Source organism: Centroberyx affinis, unplaced genomic scaffold (assembly GCF_046629955.1).
Source record: "Centroberyx affinis isolate AG114_WGS23_722 - 3 ecotype Tasmania unplaced genomic scaffold, CSIRO-AGI_Caff_v1 ptg003188l_1, whole genome shotgun sequence".
Taxonomy (NCBI): domain Eukaryota; kingdom Metazoa; phylum Chordata; class Actinopteri; order Beryciformes; family Berycidae; genus Centroberyx; species Centroberyx affinis.
The window spans coordinates 193,902-205,691 of NW_027281231.1; positions in this window are offsets into that span (position 1 = coordinate 193,902).

Consider the following 11,790-nt stretch of genomic DNA (forward strand, 5'->3'; position numbering starts at 1 on the left):
TTGGTCCCATAACCTTCTGGTTTTAAGTGGATTCAGCTCAGAGGGCATTAGCTTGCCATCCCTCTGTAACACACACACACACTCTCTCTCTCTCCCTCCTTCCCTCTGTTTGGACACACACACACACACACACACACACACACACACACCCAATCACTACCAAACTCTTACTTTCCCTATGATTTCATTCCAACACCTCAGGGCCATTTTAATGTTATTTTATTTCCTTGTCATTCATACGTTTTGCTGGTGTTATACCGTTTTCTCCTTGGGGGATTTGTTGTCTCTTTCTGTTTTCCACTTCAGTTTTGTCTCTGCCATCTTGATCATTTTTCTTTGATGTGAGATATATTGGTAACACTTTATTTGAAGTGGTGCTCATATGGCATTATAAAGCATCATAAATGTAGTATAAACACATTGTGAGTGCTTGATAATTACTATAATCGTTGCAGAACAGAGAATGTACAGTAAATTGACACCATAAGGTGCGTTTCCTTCAGGTATTTCATCTCATTTGGCATAAATTGTGGTGTTTTGAACACATTATGCAGTCTTTCTTTTTGTGGCTTTCTTTCATCCTGATGAACACATTGCATTCAGTTTGCTTTGTACAATATGTGCTAGGAAAAGGGATTTTGTTATCACGGGGAATGCTTACTGCACATCATTTCCTAAGTACTTCATAACAGCTGAGAAACCTTTTGCTCATTGCTATTTGGGTAATGTAAATATTAGCAAATGCTCTGTTTTGATGAGAATTATATTTGTTTTTCACGGCGTGATTTGATAATGAACATTTTATTTTAAAATGCAGCAATGATGAAAATTCAACAAGGAACATGATGGTGTTCTGATGGTAGGATGAACCTTTAGCTTGCTGCACTACCTAATTTGACAAACTTGTTTTTATTTTGCATGCTATATGTGGTTTTGAGCCCAAATTTCAAAGTGCAGAATTTTGGCATTAAGAGTTTTTGCACTTTGAAACACTGTGTGAAAATGGAGTCAAAGCAAAACACTGCGATAAACACAATGTGCCAAAAAGTAAGGGGGTGATTAGACAATGAATGACATGATATTAAATTGAATGTAATGCTCTGGGTTTGATGATGTTTGGTCTGATTATTATGTTGTAAGAAAAGTTTACCTATGCTTGTAATCATCTTATAATCTGCACACACTTCAAATTAAGTGTCACTGATACCCTGTGCGATAACACTTTCTATGAAGCCAGTGTCTATAATACATTATAATCATACTTATAACACATTATAATGCCATCATAATGCATTATAAGTATAGTTATAATCATGCATAGACAGTTATAATGATTTATAACATTATAAACCCATTACTTACAATCTGTTATAAAGCTTTTTCATTACCATTTAAATGACAAAGCTTTATAACAGATTATGAGTAATGTTATAAAACATTATAACTGCCTATGCATGATTATAACTATACTTATAATGCATTATGATGGCATTATAATGTGTTATAAGTATGATTATAATGTATTATAGACACTGGCTTCATAGAAAGTGTTACCATTTTGGACTTCTTGGGTTTTTTTGATCTCACCTGCACAATTTGTCATTTTTGTTCCTCTGTTCTTTCTGTGTTTTATTGTTTATGTGTGTAACTGAGCTAAACTAAACTAAACTAAGCGGTTCTAACATGCCCCCCCCCCCCCCTCCCTCCCCCTCCCTCCACGCACACACACACACACACACTCACTCTGAGTTGCTCTTGCACAGAGTCAGTGAGTATTGCAGCAGTAAAAAAGGCAGCGCCCGGCTAAAGCCTTGATCCCCTCTTACTTCTAACAGGATTTGACCCGTAAGACCCGGAGCATGACCCTCATCTGCTGCAATACCATCATCCTGTTTAACATGCACTCTCACTATTGTCCTCCTGTCTCTCTCACACACACACTGACACACCACACACACACACAGATTGACCCAACACTACGTAAACACACACACATTGTACGGCCAAACGTTGCACATACACACAGTATGACACTCAGTAACAGATTGTAAGGGCCTGAAACTATCACCCCCCCCTTCCCACCCACACACACACACACACACACACACACACACACACACACGCACATACCCTCTGTACTGTCTGATGTAACACCATTTAATTGTATGCATAACACACAACCTGATGGATCCAGTTAAATGTAAAATATGCGCAACCTCTTCTGGCGTTATACACCAAAAAAAGAGGAGAGAAATAAGGGGATGACAAGGGATGGAGGGAGAGGATGGTGGTGGTGGCGGTTGAGGGGGGTGGGGGGGGGGGGTGTAACTCGCTGTGAGAGGATGATACGATTGAGCGAGAGAGAGAGAGAGAGAGAGAGAGGGAGGATGAGAGGATGCAAGGAAAAGACGGAGGGGAGAAAGAGATTGAGCAGGCAGCTAAGCACCAGATTAAACTCCGGGGTCGTCAGCTGTAAAACAAACAGTCCTTTTAGCGGGGATCTAATCCCGATTCAGCCCCCCCCCCCCCCTATTACACACACAAACACACGCACACAAACACACACACAGTTAGTCACACAGGAGATAATGCTGCTGAAGGAGAAGGGGAAGAGGATGAGAATCTCAGTGGAAAGCAAATTCCCCCTTTTTTTTGTGTGCCGCTACCTAAATTGCCCCTTAGGGAATATGAAGTCTTATTGTACTGAGGCTGAGGTTCTTTGTGGGTTTTTTTTTTTTTTTTTCTGTCGGTGATGGACTGGGCTAATATCGTGCATAGCAACTGGAAAGTAAATAAGACAGAGGAGGGGGGGGGGGGGGGGGGGTTACTATTCTGTTTATATTACATCTTTACGGTAATAGTCTCCTGACAACAGTGTTCGCTTCAATATTCATCCGCTTTGTTTAAATCTCTCTGTCTGTCGTCTGGCTCTGCATGCTGCCTGGGCGGCTCCATCAGACCAGAGGCTCAATTTCCAAACTGTCAGCTTTTATACTCACTGTGAGGCTTCTTCTTTGTCTCTGTGTGTGTGTGTGTGTGTGTGTGTGCGTGTGTGTTTGTGTGTGTGTGTGGGTGTGTGTGTGTCTGTGTCTGTGTGTGTAAAGGCTTATGCATGTATTGAGAGTATTTACAAGAACATGTATAAGTAAATAATGACAGTGTGTGTGTGTGTGTGTGTGTGTGTGTGTGTATGAGTGTGCATGTGCTGTGTTTCAATGTGTGTGTGTGTGTGTGTGTGTGTGTGTGTGTGTGTGTGTACATGAATAAGTGAATGTATGAGCGAGTGTGTATTTGGTCGTTTGTGTACAAATACCTGCACATAAGTGAATGTGTGAATGAGTCAATGAGTTTTTCAGTGTGTGTGTGTGTGTGTGTGTGTGTGCGTGTGTGTGTGTGTGTGCTCTCGGGCTATCTGCATGTGACCCAGGGTCCCTTGGCTGCTAAAAGCACAACATTCAACTCAATTAGCGGCATGCATAATTGATAGCTGTCTGGAAGAGTATTTGTATTTACACTGGAATTAAAAGCCTCCGGTGTCAGCTATCGTATCTAAGGGACGAAGGGGGGGGGGGGGGGGGGGGGGGGGGGGGTCGAGGTGTGTGTGTGTGTGTGTGTGGAGGATGCATGGATCTAATAGGCGTAGATGGATCGCCAGTAGTTTCTCTTTCTTTCTGTTTTCTGTTGGAAATAAAAAATAAATCAAACTACAGCTAATCCATCTACAAGCCCAGTGGTTTTCACACTTTGTCTTCAGGAACTTCAGTATCCGCTTTTAAATCTCTTCTCACTGAAATAACTTTGTAAAACACACTTTTATACACTTGCTTTTATGTAATAGTTTTTCCTAATCTTGCTGATTTTTTTTTTCATCTTGTGTTGTTTCTCTATGTATTCTTCTTCTAGCCTATTTTCTGTTGAATGTGTTTCTCCTCATGATGTTGTATGTATATTCTTGTTTTTGTGTCATTCTGTAAAGCACTTTTAGATTTAAAACTCTGCTTTTAGATAAGATGCTATGTAAATAAAGTTGATATTATTATTATTCTCTAAATAGCTTCATTCATTCATTCATTCATTCATCATTTATAATATAATTTTCTTATTTATTTATACTTTATTTACTCTGATACATTTTCTCAGCATCTTGTACCTTTCAGGGACTTTTTGTTTGCTTTTTATTTAGCGTTTCTCTAAAATGATTTAAACACCTATTTCAAGCTTCCTGGGTCCAGACTCAGAGTTTGAAAACATTCTGCATTAATGGGCCATTAAATGATCTTGTACATTGTGTCTTGGGTTTTCTCCACAGACTTAAGTGTGTACAACCATCACAGGTAATACTGACTACAGTTACTTTACTTGGATAGATACTTAGAGGAGAATGGCTTTTCTCAGTATTATTAACGTCTGTACCATCCCTTCTACTGGTGTAGTTTTTACTTACTTCTACTTGAGTCAGACTTTCTACCTGTGCCGCCTGCTCTCCTGCTCCTCTGCTGCCTGCTTGGTATTGAACAGCTTGTTGTCCTTGGCCAAAGTCAGCGGTGACGAGCGACAGTCGGCAGCAGAGGAGTGAAGTGAAGCTCTGGTATTGAGTTCATCACCTATATGAGTCACCTTCTGAATCACATCCACTCTCCCATATCTCCCCCCCCTACTCGCCCCATCTTGAGGTTAAAAAATATCTTTCACCTATCTACTTTCCTTTCATTTTTATTTAATATATTTTCCTTGTGCTTCTCTCTTTCATGATATTTCTAGGTCAAAGGGATATTAGTTGCTCACTGATGATGATCTAGGAAGCTTATTCTACTGTTGCTGTCATTGTAAATCACTTTGGATACAAGCTTCAGCTAAATTATGAAAATACAAATCTGATTCTATACCTACTTCATCTTTTTAGTAGAAGCTCATCTCTATGCTTACATGTAACTCTTTGGACAAACAGCCTTTTTTTTCATCTTATTTTGATTTGTTTTGAGGTGAGATACTTAAAATCCTGTATAATCTGTGATTTTTTTTCTCAAAAGGCATTAACATAATGCACTTAATGCAACATAATGCAATACAATCAACAATGACTGTCAAACTATGGACAGTTATATGAGATGTTTTAGTTTTTGTCTCAGTTATCGTGGGATGGGGGAGAGAGGGCTGGATGGTAGAGAAGGGAGAGAGAGAGAGAGAGAGAGCAGGGGGTGAGTGGGGGGGTTAGGTAGATGAGATAGAGGGTTTAAGATTCGGTCCATCCATCCTCCAGCCCTCCCAGACTCGCAGTGGGCCGGGAGACAAACTGATCATTGTTATTCATCTGACGAAGCGCTGCTCCGCCATTCCACTTCTCCGCCAATCAAGGTAACGGCACCGATTCATTTCTTATAATTAGGAGTCTTTAATTAGCTTAGTCTTTGTAAATGAAATGATTGGAAGGGAGAATACACACAAGTGATGATGGTGAATGGGCTGTTAAATTAGATATGTAAGTTATCTACTTCTTAAAATCCCTACTCTGTTGACCTTTTGTGCTTGCATGGCATGATGATTTTAAACTTATTATTTTTGATTGTACCACTCAATATAATGCTGATTGCTGGCTATCATAAAACTGATGGTGGGTTTACATTTACATGTTACACTTCATTTAGCTGATGCTCTTATCCAGAGTGTAACACTTGAATAAGCTTCAATTCCAATACAACCAACAAATAGTAGGGACAGAACCATAGTTCTCAGATAATATCCCTGTGACCCCAGAATGACAATATAAGAGAGAAGTGCTGTGAAAAAGAAATAAAATAAGAGCTGAGGGGAGCCATAGTTTTTGTTGCTTCAAGATAAGAGGATATTACAGCCAGTGGAGGAGGGCTTATGGGAGAGGAGACATCATTCAGCGGGGAAACGGCTAATGTGAAGCACTTCTTGAGGAGATGAGTTTTCAGCCTCCGAGGGAAGATGGTGGGTGTCTCCGCTGCTCGGACCGGCCCGGGAAGGTCATTGTGGCTGTGGGCGGGTAGTGGGTGGACTGTGTGTGTTTGTCAGTTTCCAGTCCGTATAGGAAACACTGAACGCTCCCAGCGAGGCAAATGATGCGTTTCACACAATTTCATCTGCTGAATAATCTTCTTATTTACTGGAGTTGCTGATTAGGCCAATTTCAAATGAGGCATTTTTTGTGCCAATGAATTTGTAAATGCAATTTTGAGTATATTATGAACTGACATTGCTGTATAAACCATATACATATTGATGTAAATCTAAGACATTTTCTTTTTTATGGGTACAAATGAGGTTTAATCATCATTTCATATAGAATTTATATTGAGAACAGAAACGGATATAATTATTTAGATCTTGGCTTTATTTTGATGGCTAATTTAACATTACATGACATCTAATTAAACATTTCTTTTAAGCAGCTTTGTCTTTTTTTCTGTCATATCTAACTTCAGTATGTTGATGATCACAGGGATGAAGATGCTTATTGGTTTTTCAGTTATTAATGTTGTGGTGTGATTTTCAGATGCAGTGCAACTGTAGTTCTTCAATAGGACACCTTTCATCACCTTACTGGAGTAGAAGTAAGTGTGTGTGCTTTTGAGAGTGTGTGTGGCTGTGTGTGTGTAGTGTGTTAGTGCATATGCATCTTCACCTCATCCGTATATGTGTGTGTGTGTGTGTGTGTGTGTGTGTGTGTCTGTGTTCTCATGTGCTCATTTGTGTGAGAAAACCTACGCATTTATGTAAGAGTTTTACATAACAGCATAAGCATAGCACAGTAGCATGTACCTATTCAGAAATGTGACATAATATGAAACACAAGGCAACAGTAAACATGTCGCCCCCCCATGAACAATGCAGCATCTTTTTCCTGAAACAACAATAGTGTGTCATTTTAAAAATGTCAAAACACAGTGGTGAGAAAATCAGATCAGCCGTCAAAATCAGATATCACCATGTGACACATGGACGAACAAATGAACGAACAATGTAGCGCCCCCTTTGGGCCAATCAGTGTAATTTTGGAAAAACACAGTGGTGAGATGCATCATTCCCACAGATTTCATCGAAATCTGACAAGTAATATCTGTGATATAATGTGTGAGCACAAACAATTTACATTACTGTATGTGCCACAGTTAGCTTAGTTAGCCAGTTGTTAAAAATGTCTACCTAGAATAAATGTATTAACTATTTAAATATTTAAATTACATGCATACGATTTCAGTTACAGTTAAATGCGTACATGTGACTTTATATCGACCATCAAGTTGGATGTCATGTACATTGTTCAAGGCACCAGAGAGATAAAATATGGTGTCTGAGATATGCATGCAATGGAGGGACAAACAAATTAATAAATGAAAGGAGACTGACTCCCCCTCTCCCTGACCCCGCCCACCCCGCCACCACCCACCTCCCATTTCAGTCATATGGACCAACATCTTCAACAAGTATCTTATCTCTCTTCCCCTGACCCCCTAGTCTTGTCTTCACCACTCTCCCTGTCTCTGCAGCAGTGCTGTTCCCTGACTGGGCCTACAAGCCGGCCTGGTCGCCCGGCTCCAGACAGGTTCAGCTGTGGCACTTCCTGCTGGAGCTGCTGGGCCGGGGCGAGGGCGGGGCCATCAACTGGGGGGGCGAGTGGGGGGAGTTTGTCATCCGGGACCCGGAGAGGCTGGCGAGGCTGTGGGGGGAGAGGAAGGGCAAGCCGCACATGAACTACGACAAGCTCAGCCGGGCGCTCAGGTAAGGCGGGATGCAGAATGGAAGCTGACATATCCAAACACACACACACAGAGATGAGATGTACGCACACACACACACACACACGCACACACACACACACACACTCACACAGACAAACACACACACATATGGGCTGCAGTTCCCAGGTGTAAATGCAATCCTCCCGCTCAGTGCAGCTGCTCCGCCAGACTGTTGCTGTGAATAAAAATGTATTCCTAGACAACTTGTGTATGTAAATTAAAATTTAAAATGCCCACAGACACAACATATGCCACTTGGGTGGCACTTTTAACAAAAGAGCCTTCCAGTGCCATGAGTGCATACACTTTCAGCATGGCACACACACACACACACACACACACACACACACAAACAGACACACTCAGAGTCTTAGTATTGCATCAAAACCATGTTGCTGCCCCTTCCAGATACTACTACAACAAAAGAATCCTGCACAAGACCAAAGGGAAAAGATTCACCTACAAGTTCAACTTCAGCAAACTCATCCTGGTCAACTATCCAGGATATCCACCCTGCCATCAGGTCTTCACCAATACACCCCATGTCTGATCATCTCACACCAGAACTTAAAAGACTTCAGTGACTTTTTTGGGAAATGGGCTTGTTGGTCAACTTATGATCTCTTGTGTCTCTGGTAAATATCTCTAGTATAAAGTACAGTTAAGATCCCATAGGCAAGATTTAATGGGTTCTTCCTTGGCCCATGCTACACCCTTTCCGTAATCCTGCTAACAGACAAACAGACAGACAGACAAACAAACGGCACCAAAAACATAACCTCCTTGGCGGAGGTAACTAGCATTGTCTAACGTAAGAAAATATAGACTTTTAAGTAGAGTTTAGAGTTTTTTTCTGCCAATCCTCTTGTCATTTAAAGAGTAAGTTGACCAACTGGCCAATTTCCCAAAATGTCAGTCTAGTCCTTTAAGAAGAGTTCTATTCCAAAACACTATATATCCATTTTAAGAAAAAAAAAAACATTACCTGAAGTTTATGATTTCTTGTAAAATTGATTGATTTTAATATAAAGTATTACCTGTACTTTATCATTTAATGTAAAATTGACTCACTGATCCTCTAAAAAAGAGAGAAGCCAGTGTATAAAAGTGTTATTCCTAAGAATTTAAGTTGCCTACTATCCTTTAGAAACACCATAAATGGTGGATATCTCATTTTGGAATAAAACTCTTAATGGCATATACTGTAACACATAATGAGGTTTTCAAAACATTTCATTATTAAATGAGACAAGCAGTGTACAAAGCATCAGGAAAGCCTTAACATCTTAATCATTAATCATCATCCCAAGGCCTTCTTTAACGTCTCTCCTCCCCTTCATCTGCATCTGCTTTCATCTATATTTAATAAGTAAAATCAGTAAAGGATCAAAGCTTTCACCTGGCCAGTCAGGGAAAGAGCAAGCGTTCTTCATGTTTTGTGCACCCAGTATCAGATTGTATTCAAACATTCATTTTCTTCAGAGGCCCATTGAGGACATACAGTATATTCAAACATTTTTTGTTTTCCTGTGCTACTGAGTTAGGCAAATTTTCTTTGTTTTTTCCGAGATAATGAGAAAATTACCTCAAGATCTTGGGATAACAAAAATTGCTTCCCCGAGATGATGAGATAATTTTCTGCTTAGAACTAACATCCTAAAGCAAAGCATATTTTTCAAAACCCAAATGTTGGAAGTAGGCCTATCTGTTAGTGTTCAGGAGCATCTTTAGGCAGTCAGCATGTCATCATGGCAAGTGTGATGCGGTAAAGTTAGAAATCTCCAGGAACAAAATAAATTAATTCATTATCTCGGGAAAACAAAATGTGTTATCTCAACAGATAACGACATAAATAACTCGTTATCTTGAGAAAACAAAGTTAAATTAACTTGTTATCACTGGAAAACAGCATAAATAACATGTATGAATGCATGTCCTTAATGGGCTTCTGTAATTGTCCCATTCTGATCACCCGTCCCATCTCATGCTCATCCTCCACCCCCCCTGCAGCTGGTCCAGAGCGGCCCTCTGCCCCTCCCCCTCCTCCCCTCGGAGAGCGGCCTTCCTCTGTGTGGAGGAGCGGGGTCAGTGATGGACCGAGGTAAGAAAACACATCAGTGATTCCCCTGTTGGTCCATAAAGACCACAGGGTCCAGCTAGAACTCCAAAACATTGCCACCAGTCTCACTTCGGGCCTTTTGTGCATTACAAAGATATTAATTCGTACCATTTTATAATCTGCTCTTCACTTGAACCTCACAAAACCCAAATAGATATTGGGTCTATGCTATGATTTAGATGTCCTGAGTATCCAGTAAGAGCATCTATATAGTAGTATCATAGTAGTATATCATAGTAGTATAACCTGCACTAACATGGAACTAAAATCTGAATACTTCTTTACCACCACTGCTGCAAAACATAAAGGGGAAACACTGTCACACATCCATTAAGAATCACTTCACTTCTCCATCTTAATCATAACATACTTCACTCTGTTTGCCATCACACAACTCAACTGTCCACAAAGAAAAGCCACAAACATCTTGATGGTGTCTTGCTTTTGTAGTTCGATGTATTCCTTGCTGGAACAGTGTTCAAAAGTTCAAAAATGCTTTGCACATAATCTTGAGCTGTCAAAGAATTTCAGATTCTTCAAAAATTAATGCATTCCAGAAATGATGCAACCGTGGTGTCGGAGGAAAAGGAAGATGGGTTTTTCAGGGTGAACAACCAAAACTCCTCGGCTGTACCAAGCTGCTATACTCCTGTCACTTTGAAAGCTTTTAGTCTCTTCCGTCTTTACTGGATAAAGAGAGCGTTGGACTTTGTGTATACAGTTCAAGAGTTTTTGTTTTTTTTTCCTCACTGGAGATTTTCAGTCTTAGTATCTCAGATTTAAATCCTGTTCCCAGTGAGCACCCATAAACCTAAGGATTTCAGTACTTTTTCTTAAAGGATAAATTCATCGATTTTGGACCTACAGTACTGTACAAAAGTCTTGGGCACCCTAGCTTTTTTATATGAAATGTATCTTTGATGTTTATTTGTTTTCTGCATTAGTGTGTCTCTTTATACTACATTTCTTTTATATGGATGGAGAAACTTTTCATTTCATTATTTTTGAAAGCATCTTTGCTTTATGGATGTTTTTTTTACATGTGCCTAAGACTTATGCACAGCACTGTATATATAATTTGTCTCTTACATACCTGTAGTACTTGGATCCACAGAGAATATTGGCTCCCAACTCAGGTGTCAGCTGAAACGACGAGCTGCTAACAATGATTTCAAATGGGGTTTGTCAAAATATCTCGAGAAAAAGCCAGCCTGTGAAAGTGATATGGCGACCGACCGACACATTTCCACTCAGTAGATTGTCTTCTACCAAACTCTACTGTTTACAATCTGACCTGACCGTATCACTCCGCCAGTAATGCACTTTCACCCCACAACAGTCTGTTCTGCGGCAGAGAAAAATAGTTCTGTGATTTCTTCCTCTCAACTCTCCTATGGAGCCACAAATGGCTTTTTTGGAGATATTCTGACAAACCCCATTTGGACTCACTGTTAGCAGCAGGAGGCAACAGAGCTTCCCGTTTCAACCGACAGCTGACTCTGGAGCCAATATTGTCTGTGGGTCCAAGTACTGCAGGTATGTAAGAGACAGATTATATATAGGTCTTACTTCTGTCTCCAACTACCTGTTTGTTTCTCCTACCCCCTGATTAAAGCGACTGTGATTCTCTTGATTGACAGCGGTGCAGCCGGCGGTGCATCCCTTCCTGCTCCCCTACTGCCTCCCTAAGCCCATCCCCATGCCCCAGGCTCTGCAGGGCCACCTCCCCCTCCTCTCCGCCCCGACGAGCCACCTGAGGGAGCTGCCGTCCGGCCCGTTCGCCACCGCCGCCGCCGTCCACGTCAGCGCCGACGGCTGGCCGCACAAGAGCCCCGCGGCCTGGGACCTGAACCACGTCGGCAGGAGAAGCCTGTTCGGCGCCGCGAAGGAAAGCGGGACTGGAAC